Source organism: Tyto alba, unplaced genomic scaffold, assembly GCF_018691265.1.
Source record: "Tyto alba isolate M040663 unplaced genomic scaffold, T.alba_DEE_v4.0 Super-Scaffold_38, whole genome shotgun sequence".
Classification (NCBI taxonomy): Eukaryota; Metazoa; Chordata; class Aves; order Strigiformes; family Tytonidae; genus Tyto; species Tyto alba.
In genome coordinates, this window is record NW_024881313.1 from 11,510,200 (window position 1) to 11,523,049 (window position 12,850).

The 12,850-nt window shown below is 40.5% G+C and overlaps 1 protein-coding gene across 4 annotated transcripts in view; it reads left to right on the forward strand.

Annotated features, from left to right (window-relative positions):
* The first annotated feature begins 5,437 nt into the window (after window positions 1-5,437).
* THSD7A (thrombospondin type 1 domain containing 7A) overlaps window positions 5,438-12,850 on the forward strand; it is a 290,606-nt gene continuing 283,193 nt past the window's right edge. The window contains exon 1 of one of the 4 annotated variants that reach the window (XM_032991409.2): window positions 5,438-5,486. The gene's annotated coding sequence lies outside the window, so the exon portion shown is untranslated. Of the gene's footprint in view, window positions 5,487-5,528; window positions 5,599-5,956; window positions 7,028-12,850 lie in introns of those variants that run through there. The other 3 variants (XM_042801868.1, XM_032991407.2, XM_032991410.2) reach the window with 3 other exon arrangements.

Here is a 12,850-nt window from a genome sequence, read left to right on the forward strand (position 1 = left end):
ATATGCATACAAGCCAGAGCTCTCATGTTTTGAAAGTAATTTCTATTAAAATATTCTACTATAAACAATTTAAAATGTTTAGTGAGTATCCTTAGGTACACCTAGATCAGCTACAACTTGGAGAACTTGGCAAGAGGAATGAATGGATCCTTTGCTGCACTGTAACCATGCAGTCTTCTGCACAGGGATTTCTATATTCCATATACCCCACCTCTATAAGGTAGGGTAGACTTTGAGCTGTCCTAACTCATGACTGACAGTTGTCATCCCTGTAGGCCTACTGCAACAGCTGTATGCCATCCTGTCCTGTTGCTAGGAAAATCCCCAAAATACTTTGTCACAAGAAACAGTATAGATCTTTATAATAGTACAATTTCCTTCAAGAGCCCACATGTGCTTATTGGCATGGCAAGCATAGCAGACCGCATATATAAATTGAAGTGGATGCTCATAACTTTATTTCCTCTTTCAATTTCTTAAAGTGTGAAACGTTGGAACGGTCCTATTAACCTCATTGATCTGAATAAAATTTTCACTGCTTGTTGCACGGAGCTTTTAACAGCAAAGCTTGCAGGCCTTAGGCAAAATAATTTTACCTGAGAAGCTAAATCCCCATGTGGATTTAAAAAAAAAAAAAAAAAAAAAAAATTAGCTAGTTCTACCCTGAAAACATTTTCTTGCTTTAGTTACATAAATGTCATTCCCAGCTTCCAGCAGCCACTGTGTATCCCATCGCTGTTCTGCCCTTGTGCCCATCCTTGTTCTGGGCAATATGATTTCAGGCTCTTCTTTCTCCCTTACCCTCCAGATGCTCTCCAGGCTTTCCTCCCATCCCTACGAAGCTTTCCAGATTTCTTATTCTTGACAGCTGGAAATATTTTTTGCTCTGATCTTCATAGTATTGCTGGAGTTATAAAATCTCATGCTGGTAGATATAAAATATGATATATCTCTTAAAACTGGATTCAAATATTAGTTCTTCCAAGGCAAACCTTTATGTCATAGCAGAACTTTCCTCAATGAACAATTTATATTCTAGTACTTTCAAGTGTTCAGCTTTTAGAGGATACACAGAAAAATGGATTTGAACGAGAATGTCCAACAACTGCTTCCATTCAAATATATTTTTTATAATCTACTTTTAGTAGATCAGATGCACTGTTAACAATTCATTTGATGTTTTAGGAAAAGAAAATTCTTCGGTGGAAGCCTTTTGAGATATGTAAATCTGTTAGGAAAACTAACAGATGGAAGGTCTTCCAGTTTGGATGTATCAGATATGACACAAGACAGTTTTGTTTCTGAGGCAAACACAGAGGTATCCCTAAATAGATGGGATATTAAGTATTCTTTTGTGTTTTTTCTGCTTTAGAATGTGTGGTCAAAATACCAAAGGAGTGCCTTCAGACTGCTCTATTGCTTATTCTTGTAAGGAATAGACCTTGAATAAAAAACTATCAGATTTTTGACTTTGTGTTGGCAATAGCATTTCAAATGGAGGAAGGGAAAATACATTTATCTAATGATAACTTCTTTCTTATTTTAAAACAAGGCTAGAAGACAATGGTTCAGAAAAGAGCAGGTAAGTGCTGAGTTGCATCATAGGCATGGGCAATGTAAGCCTGTCTGCACTTCACCATCATTTTTGCCTTAAATGTTTCAGTATAATCAGCGGTATGGTTGTGTGTGCCATCTGTGTCCACACAGTGCTGGGAAGTGAATGCTTTCTACATAGACTGTGAACAAGAATGCCAATTAGGGTCTGCTGTGCTGGTGATTTCTTGGGTAGACTTCTACGCACTGAAATAACTAATTAATGTCACATAAGGCATAGAATATGTTAAACAGTATCAACTCAGTCAATTTATCACAGCTTTGCTGAACTGAGGTGAAAACTTCCTTATCCCACTCCAGTTTGTTGAATTGTTTAGCTCGTTGACTATGAACATGTATTTGCTCTTGTCATGTCCCTTAGGGAAGATTTTTTCCCTTGTATTTTTTGCATGATTACAAAACCTCTGAAAGGTTTCACAAGTTCTTAACAGATTTAAGAAGAGATTTTTTGCTTGTTTCTTTAAAGACTGTCTCCCAGAAGACTTGAGCCAATTTCTTTTCAGTTCTTATCCTTGCCTTGCTTTAAAGGGCCTGAAAAAGCTCACAAAACAAATTACAAACATACCTTGCAAGGCTGCTAGATTTGATTAGAATGTGATGGTGATTCTACATTGTAGAAGAAGATGACATTTCAGATATACCTACCTGCTTGTTCCTGCTGTGAAGTGGGGATTCTCTAGAACAAGAATGTTTGCATCCATGAGATGCTTAAAATTATGTACCTTATAAGTATATGTATTTTTTGATAAGTTATATATATATATGTATGCAGAGAATACGAGCACATAATTTATATAATGGAGAAACTGAGAATAAGTTAAAATACAAATAGTATTAATGAGAACACTGGTAAGCAATTCAAAGAGTTCAAGATTAATACAATTGCTAGAAATTCTAGTATTCTCTTTTGCTGAGATGGCAGACAAACCAGAATTTGTGTGAACAAGAGGGAAAACAGTTTCAACCTATGCTACCTTTTTTGTCAGGTCTTCCCTTTCCCAACCTCCCTCTGAGCTACCGTCACCAACAGCTTCCCTTCACTTGACTCTCTCAGCACTAGCTGTGCAGCTGGGCACAGGCCACGTGCATAAAAATGTGTACTAGCTTTCAAATATGCCCAAGAAACTGCATCTCAGGCAAACGTCATTACTGTTAGTGGAAAAACCTAACATTCAGTATTAAACTTTTTTTTTTTTTTTTTTTTTTTTTTTAATTAAGGCCTCAGAAAACTCAGTCTGCTTTGTAGGTGCTGCTGATGCCCTTAAAAAGTTACTGTATGACCAACTTGTATGGCCAAATGGGACATAAGTGACTTTGACCTGAATCTTTGGTCTTTCTGATAGAAATAGGAACTTAGGAGGGTATTTTACTTAGATCATGCTGTTTTGTGTGGGTTTCATCATGAGTACCTCTCTTAGAAGATGAATGAGTCATTTTAGCTATCCATTTTTAATACTGTGAGAGATGGGGCCTCTCCCCCCCCCCCTCCCCCAAACAAGAGTTTTACTTTATAGTATTAAATTCACTGAGATTTATGAAAAAAGAATAGGAAAGAGTAGTGAATTTGTGAACAGTTAGTGATATTTCTGGGAGATCTGGAGAAAAGTAGGATAAGGTGGAGGATCTAATTTCCATCTGCAACTACTGCTTACGGGGAAGGCAGAACCACGCTCTCCTCAGGTGTCCAGAGAAAGGATGAGTGGCAACAGACACAAGTTGCAGCAAGGGAAATACTTACTAGGAAAAAAGAAGGCGTTCTCCATAATAAGCAGTAGTCAAAATTGAACAGTTTTTCCAGAAAAGTCAGAATCTCCATTCTTGGGGATCTTTGAAACTTGGCTGGACAAGGTGCTGAGGAAGCTGCTCTAGCTTTTAAGTTGTGATGCCTTGAGCAGGGGCTTGAGCTACATCATCTCTAAAGGTCCACTCCAACCTAAAGTACTCTGTATACAGTGATATTTCTAAGTCATAAAATTTATCTGGTTCCCCATCTGAAGTGTTAGGTTTGCCCTTTTGATTTAAAAATTAAATAATTTAAACCTGATTTCCCCCTGGATTTTGCATCAAAGTTAGGAAGTATGATACATGTGTATGATTGTTTTTGCATCAGGTACTGAAGCAATTTAAAGTTGGGTTAGAGTACAGTGCTCTGTAAATCCAAATGCTGAGAGTAAGTTAAAAAAAAAAAAAAACAAAACCACTTTTGATATTTTGTACATTGTTTTTCTTAACTCTAATAAAAATAACATGAATTTCCCTAAAAGAAGTTTTTATTAATGAAATTTAAACTGTTTAGCATGGTAAATATTTACTTTACATACCATGAGGTTAACATTTGAATATTTTTAAAATAACTATTATATACAGTGTGTTTTGGACCGTGGTCCCTTTTATGTGATAGAATAGATGTTATTATTGAATTTATAGAGCAGGTTTCTGCAAAATTATGGATGTTACTGTAGATTGATCACAATATTGCAGGACATGCAATCAAGCTCAGTCATAGATATTGGTGCTAAGCTTATATTGAGGCAAGTATTTGATATATCAATCAATGTGATACCATGAAAGATTGATTGAAGTTGATCATACCATAACTCATTTTTGCTATGTGAAAAAAAAAAAAAATAGGGGAGGCTAATGAAAAAAGATCTCTCCACTTGGAATATTTAGTTTCCACAGAATGTCTAATGTTCTTTTAGAAGTATTGAATAAAAGTGGCATTGTTTCACTGCTTTCCTCAAATTGCATGAAAAAAAAAAAAAAAAAAAACAAAAAACACACACACACAAAAATATTTTGCTGCAGTAGTTTCTGCAAGTAAAGATAAATCTACTGGAGAGATCAGGACAAACCTATTACCTTACAACTTTGCCTGTTTATTTCAGAAAGATCATTAAAGCAATGATTTGGGTACTCATGTAGTTTACCTAGCTTTGCTTCTTATCCATGTCTGAAAGATAACTGTGTGAAAAGCCTTGTTTCTTTTTCAGCTTTGAAGCTTCTGACATCCAGGAAGGAAACCCAAATAGTTTAATTATTTAGAAAGGGAAATGTAACAGCGATTGGAAACACTCTGTCATAACATGAAGTGAATATTCATCTTCCTAAGAAACACTTCTCTTTAAGAAAATGTATGAGATTCTGTCATTGGCTGTTTAATAATTCCCGAAGTTGGGTGATTTACGCCAGACCTGGAGAGCGCTGTGTTTGCCTGCCATCTGTCCCGGCTAATCTCTGAATTCCATCTACAAACGTGGACGACTTACGACTTCCCTGATTAATGTCATCTATCATTTTCTTCATAACACAGAGCAATTAATCTCACCCTGTCCCAGGGGTCCGACGCAGTAATAGGTTTTGAGGGAGAAGCAGCCTGCAAAAGTCCTTTTTGGAAATAACACCTTTTCCCCCCTCCCCTTTTTTTTTTTTTTTTTCCTTCTTATTTTTCTTTTTCTCCCCCAATCTCCTCCTCGTTTCACACCCCTGACGGCGCCCCAGCGCCAGGAGCTCCCTGACCCCGCTCTGGCCGTGCGCCCAGGCGCGGTGCCCCCGCGCCGTCCGTCCGTCCGTCCGTCCGTCCGTCCGTCCGCCCGCCCGCCCGCCCCCGGGGCCGCGCTGCCCAGCGGGTGAGCTCGGATCCGAGGGGGCGGCGGGCAGGTGCCCGCTCCGGCCGGAGGAGGAGGAGGAGGAGGCGGAGGAAGAGGAGGAGGAGGAGAGGGCGGCCGCAGCTGCATTGCGGATGGAGCCGCCGGCTCCTGGGGAGGGGCGGCCGGGCCGCCGCGTGATGCCGGGGGGGGTGGGGGGGGGCGGGCGAAGGCCCGCGGAAGGGCGCGGGCGGGAGGGAGACGGAGCCGCCGCGTCCCGGCGCGGTGAGTGCGGGCGGGGTGCGCGGCGCGGCCCCGGGGCGCCCCCCCGCGCCCTCTCTCTGCGCGGGGAGCGCCTGCCGCGGGTTCGCTCTGCGGCCGCGGTGCGCGCGGAAAGGTGCGGGGAAGGCGCGCGGCGGTGCGCGGGGGCAGCGGCGGGCGGCAGCGGGCGCTCACCCGCGCTCCTCCGCCCGCGCCCCGCGCTCCGTCCGCGCCGCCCGGTTCCGCCGGGAGCTGCCCGCGGGGCCGGGGAGCGGTGCGGGACCCCGAGCGGCCCCGGCCCGGCTGAGAACGGGCCGGGACCCGGCTGGTCCGGCGGGGTCGGTGCGGGCTGTCGGTGCCGCGGAGTTGCGAAGGCGGTCGGGCGCCCGGCTGGGCACGCTGCTTGGGGGGGGGGGTGGGGGGGTGGGGTGTGTGTGTGTCTGTAGCTCTTCTGCAGAGTTTAACCGTCTCAGAAGCGGCCTGTTCAGCTGTGCTTACGCTCCGAGGGGGAGGGGGGCAAAGCTAAAAAGCGTGACGCCAAGCCATGTCTATAAAAAGCAAAGAATACGCTGGGCGCAAAGAAGCCGTCAGGAGAGGGTTTGTCAGGCTTCCCATGGGCGAGCCCTCGGTTCGGGGGTGAAACTGTCAGGTTGCTTTCCGAAAGCAAAGAGTTGCTGTCTCTGAAAGACATTAGGAAGAAAAAAAAAAAAAAATCTCATTTGTCAGATTAATTTGTGCGTGTTACGGGAGTTGGGTTGTAGCTGCTCCCTTTATATGCTGGCAGAAGTACAACCCTGTGCCTGGAAGCGTTCCGTGCTGTTAACTTACGTGGTTATAGGGTGTTTTGTAACAGGACTGGTGAAGCTGATGGTGCAAGAGTAAAGAGACGTGTGAAAAGAGAGCAGAGGGGATGGGGACAGGTTTATATCCCATACATTGAGAGTTCTTCTGAAGGATTCTCAAACAACCAAAAGGAAAGTAAATTAAAACGTCTATTTTTTTTTTTTTTTTTTAAATCACTCTTACAGTAAATGCTGTTGGCCTAAAATTAAGTTCAAGTTGATGGTATTTTAATAACTCAAGTAAATTGTGGTATTATGGAAACTGAAAAAAAAAATAGTTCTGGGTTATGGATGTGGTTTTGTGTGTAGTATGCACTATTTAATATATAACACTAAGGTTGGGATGCTTAATTCTAAGTTAAAATTCTGGCATGAATACATTTAGCAATTTACAAATCAGCACCGAGTTTGATGGATCTGCACTGAAGGAAGTTGTTTTAACAGACTCTTGTACTTCATTAAAAATGTCCACTATTTAAAAGCTGATCAGCTCATGCTTTAGTTTTAATGTGTGTAGGATAACATATTAAAATTCTTTGCCACTCATGTATAGGACCTGTCCTGCCCTTTCCTAACTTTAGTCCTCTTTTCTGAAGATCCTATTGCGAAAGCCTTTTCTTCTGAGAGGTCTCTTGGAGGGCATCTGGAAGGCAGTGGGGGATGAATGTTATCCAAGTTGCTTGAGAGCAGCATGCTGTGCTTTGGGAGAAGATGATTTTTTAGGTATGTGTCTGTGACGTGGTACTGTTTTGGCCATGGTTTTATTTTAAAATGACTTGGTTTCTGTTAAGGCCAGGGACACAATATTAGATAATAATATAAGACTTTTTAAAAAATCAAGATTTATGTGAGTGGTTAATTTTGTTAGACCTGTTCTGACTTGAGATTCAGCAGCACTGTAGAGAAGTTTCCTTTTCTTACCCGAAGTTATCAGATATTTCACTGGTTTCATGGCACTACTCTGGAGTAATGCAAGTTTTCTGGTGAAACGGCACTTGCCCTGCTTTGCCCAGATTTTTTGTCCTTGGAGCAGATTGAGGTTTAATAGTGTTTGTGACTTGTCTTTGTAAGCTAAAGAATTTAGGGCATCTTTAGCAACTGTCACTTTATTCCTGTTGTTTTATAATTCATTTTACTGGGCAGTACAACATACCAGAAATTCCAGCTGTGGTTAGGCACTTGGATCTGCATTTATCTTCCCACATTGTGCATTTTATGACAAGAGGGAGTAGTGAGAAGCTGACAAAGTGATAATATTCTGACACAGTAATTCTATAGGTTATGTATCTTGTCAGTGTACCATATATTACAGCATTTGTACATAGTGCATTTGTTACAGCTGGCCATAAGAGAGGGGGAAGGGGACTAGAATGCCCTCCTTAAAATCCACATGGGAACAACAAAGTTTTTATTTGGATCCTATTGAAACATTAATGTGGTCTGGGGAGAAAGGGATAATTTTAATGGTTAGTTGGTACTTGACACTAAAAATCTTACTGAATCAATGAATTCAACTGAAGTAGCCAAATCCCATGCTTTCCATTCTTAGTAGTTCCTTTGGTAACTACTTGGTCAATACGAGTGGGGTGAAATGCCTTGTCACTTATCTCTCCCTGACCACTCTAAATTCTAAAGATGCAAGTCAGTGCTTTGCCACACTTAATCAATAGTTAATCAATGTATCAAAAATGTATTCAGAATGTAATCAGGCAGACAAAGCATTTCAGTTTTTTTCTTAACAGCTTCAAAACTGTATTAAATTAGTTCTTTTCCGTAGCATAGTCTAACTTCTCCAGCTCTATTTTCAAGTGAAAAGACAATGTGTAGATAATACAAGGGATATCCTGGGATTTGTTTCTTTAATAATATGAAAGAAAATCTTGCTTCTTTATTTATTATCTCGTTTGGTTGTGACTGTTACCTTACAGGGTTTGAAACCAGGATTGAATGAGTGTATGGTGAAGGAGATGCAGGAAAAGATGAGCTAGGATGCTGATATGCACATACATCGCAGGTTTCAGTCTGCTATTCTGGATTGTTCTGATTTAAAAGTTACTTTTTCTTCCAGAAGCAGGACTATTAATGAGCTAAATATGTTCAGTGTCTTTGAACTGTTAGTTTTACTTCTCAGAAGCATAGAGTGCCTGTCAGAACTGTGCACTGCCCTCAAACTACCACATGCAAGGAAGATATCCAAATAATACAAGAAGTGGTTTTCAGATTTATTGCAATTTTCAGACCACTGATAATTTTCCCTTGGAATCAATTTTCCATTTAAATCTTGCTGTCAGGAGTCCCATTTTTCTTAATTATGTATATTAGACCTCTTGGAAGTCATTTTCATATTGCAGGTTGAAAATTACTGTTGTAAAATTTGAGAATACACTTTAACTTTCAGATGGTTGAATGGTGGTATGTGGATGTGTAGCGGCTTTCTTGAAATTTATGAATGAAAACCAAGTCTGTCCACAGTTGTCCTTTTCTCCTCTAGTGTACATTTGGCAAAAATGTTGATATCACAAGTTGATGAAATTGAGGCTTTGGAATGATGTGGTAATTAATTAATTACTCCTCATATTCATATATAGATATATCATGCACATAAAATTTGTTCTGTGGTAGAAGTTTAGGGACAAAATAAAGGAAATAATCACCTGGACTGCCAATGTAATGTAGCAATGGAAAAAGCAAAATCTAACCTTGTGATGCCTGGGTAGAGAGGGTTCTGACAGATCTAATAAAAATATTAGTGTAATCTCACAATAACTTAATGTTGTGGCTTGAGCCCAGAAGGCAACTGAGCACCAGGCAGCTGCTTGCTCAGGAATGGGAAGGAGAAGATACAAAAAAGACTTGGGGATTGAGACAAGGACAGGGAGGGATGACTCACGCATTATAGTCAGGAGCAAAAGACAGACTCGTTCAGGGAAGAAAAAGAACATCAGTTTAATTCAAACACTGACAACAAGAACACTTAACAAACAGAGTAGGACAGTGAGAAATACAATCACATCTTTAAACCACCTCCCCCCCCCCCTTCTCTTCTTCCCAGGCTCAGCTTTGCTGCCAATGTCTCTACGTCCCCCCCCACCCCAGAGGCACAGAGAAGAGCAGGGGATGGGGCTTATGGTCAGTTCCACTGCTCCTTCCTCCTTGGAGGGAGGACTCCTCACACTCCTTCCCTGCTCTGGTGCAGGGTCCCTCTCACAGGTGACAGTCCTACACAAACTTTATCCAACATGAATCTTCCTCGTGGGCTGCAGCTCTTCCTGAGCTGTTGCAGCATGGATTCGTCCCATGTATTGCAGTTCTCCCAGCACTGAACTGCAACAGTGGAGGCTTCTTCCTGCAGAGTCCTGGCCTCCTTCAGGTTTAGTCACCTGTGTGGGGTCCTCCACATGCTGCAGGTGGGCATCTACTCTGGCACACCTCCCTCCCCCTCCTCCTTTCTTCCACTGTCCTCAGTGTTGGTATAGGTGTCTCCCTCACAACTCCAACTCTTCCTCCCAGGTTCCCCTTCTTAAATATGTTATCACAGAGGCACAGCCACCATTGCTGATTGGCTTAGCCTTGGCCAGAGGTGGGTCTGGCTTGGAGCCAGGGGAGCTTCTAGAAGCTTCTCACAGGGGCCATCGCTGTAGCTCCCTCCTACCACCAAAAAGCCTGACACACACACACAAACCCAACACGCTTAGGATGAGCTGAAATGTTTTGATCACATCCTCAAGAAGAAATAACTAAAATTGGATCAGATGCTGAGAAGAGCTAAAAGGGTGGTCTGAATATATAGTGAGCCTGCCTTGTCGTAGAGATAAGGGAGATCATGGTTTGACCAAGTGAAATGAAAGCTACGTAGGATATGGACTCCATCTGCAAACTCGGGAGGGGATCAGCCGAAGGGAAGCGAAACCGTGTGATAAAGGACATTGCTGGCACAAGAACAATGGAGTATCTACTAGCCCTGATAATATTTTCTTGCAGAAATTTGGAGAGCAGCCCCCTGTTAAAGCATGTGGGTTCTAAAACACTCAGTGGCAGCAAGGAGGGGTGGGGAAATACTGCAGAAGTTTTGAGGTGGAGTTAGTCTGTTTTCCAGAAGGGATTATATGCTTAGCACTGGTATGGGCCCAGGGAAATGGTTGCATTTAGCTTCTGTCAAAGCTTTAAATGTCATGCCACTCAATGTGCCAATCCAGTTCCCCTTCAATCTGTTTAAAACAAAAGCTTCAGAAACCCTTCATTCTCTTTTGGTGCTTGCCAATGTTTAACCCCTCTTGAGTGACTTCTCTTCTACGTCAGGTTTAAGCTGCTTGTCTGCTCCTTAGCAGGCTAAAGTCGCGCTGTGTGCATCCTGTCTCTCTATTCTTGTTTCTTTTGCCTGTTTTTTCAGCAGCCCTCTAGGCTCTCTCATTCCTCTGTCTGTGCTTAGGACTGGCTCCCCTGCTATATGGCCATGCTTATAAATTCCCCATGAAAGCACATAATATTCAAAATCCTTTCCATTCATAGCCTTTTCATAAAAGGAATATAAAAAAATAGGCAATGGAGACTTTTTTAGTCATTCTTCTTTCACCCTAAAGTATCAAGAGCAACAAGGAAAGTGTCCTCAGTAGTTTGTGGAGCTGAGAATCTGCTAACTGTGATAGAAGTTTAAAAGAAAAGGAAAGGCAAGTTTATAAGAGTTTTAGTCTGGGGAATCTTGTTCTTTTTCTCTCTTTTCTTTTTGTGCAGTGCATAAGAAAATATTATTTTGCTTTTGTGTGGCATGCCATCATCTTCAGCAGAACTACTCAAATTTCAGATAATAGCACAGGTTCTGTTTAGCTCTCAGACATTTCTTAGAGATGTCTTTTGGATTAAACCAGTAGCAACCATCGTAGAGTATGTGCTGTTTGTACTCTTTCTGGTTAAAGTCAGGATGACAAAGTTTGGGAAATACTCCTCTGTTGCTGGGCAGATAGTTAGGTAACCTGTAAACTTTGAGACTACTTGTTTGTCCATTTGGGTAGAAATGAGTTTAGTTCTAATAGAATTTTATTTAGTAGAAAGGTATATTACATGGGTAGTTTTAAATATCATAGATTCCAAATGGAGCAGGATACGCGACAGTAGCCCCCGCATCCTCTCTCCTGGCACATTAGAAGATCAGCGATGTCTGTAGTATTATGGAACTGGAAATCCAAAAGGCATCAGATAGTTGAGTTTGAAGCGTGGTCATCTTCACTCTGGCCAATGTGGAAAGAACTGTGAGAAACATGTTTAAACTATTGTTAGGAAACTTGGATGAATTTCTGGAAATATTTCACCATGTTGCTTTCTTTCTGGCTTTTTATTTTCTTATTCTTGATTGATACCCACTTTTTTTTGTTTTTGTTTTTCTTTTTTTTTTTTTTTTTTAAGCAGCTTCTCTTCCTGTTTGGTTACAAATAACTTCTTTCTGCCTACTCCTGTGTCTTTTAGTATCTGCAACCACAGAGCTAAGCCAATAGAAAGTTTAAAGTTGAATTTTTAAGCAATGCTGTTGATGTGTAAAACTTGTAAGTATTTAAGGTCCATTAGTATTGTATTTAAATGTCTATGGGTAACTTACAAAAAAAAAGTATATTATGAATGGTATTTTTTTAAAATGATGTTAAGACTTCTGGGTAGAAACTTCATGAAGTATTTAGTGTTACTTTTGCTTAACAAAATTTCAACTAGGTTGTAAAATCATTTAATTTAGGATAAATTGCATGAAGGAGAGAATAAACACATGATTATTGCCTCAAATAATTTACAATATGGGGTCTTTACTATGCAAAAAGTAAATTGTGTTATCTATCCGAAATGCAAATAGTTCTATTGAAATCTATAATGTTATAGGGAGGAAAAATCACATTTTGTAACAAGAACAAAAAAAATATTAAACGAACTTACTAATTTTAATTTTAAAAATTTTGAATTATATATTTATTAATCTTTCTTTTTCTTTGTGTTTTTGCTAAGCTTGAGACTTGTTTTTTTTTTTTTTTTGTTTGAGGAAAGAATTAAACTGATGAGGAACCTACCCCAAATCAGTCAGTAATGTTTTGGACATAATGTTATCACATACTTTAATGCATGTATAGGTTTTATAGTCCTGTTTTGAAATTAGCCAATATCATAAAAAACCTAATCTCTATTTTTCAAAAATGAGCTTTATATAAATACACTTCTGGGTGCTGTGATTCTTCTTTTAAAACTGTGCTTGTCAAAGTCATTTGATTGAAAAAGCCTCTCTCGCTTTGCTTCCAGGGGGGACTTAAAGTCCAAATGTATTATTTTAGATTCCTCCGAGTCTTTAAGAGTTTAGTTCTTTAACTGAAGGGGAGATGTATTCTCCCATTGACTTTAATATGTGTCAGATTGGAGTCTAGTAGTCTAGTAACTGTATAATATGGTGGTATTCCTGCAATTAGATATTTACAAGAAGATTAATCTTAAAATAATAGAGGACAGGTGAAGCTGTTTTGAGAAATCCACTACAGTGACTATGTAATTATGTGAATTATCAGTTGCATGTAAATC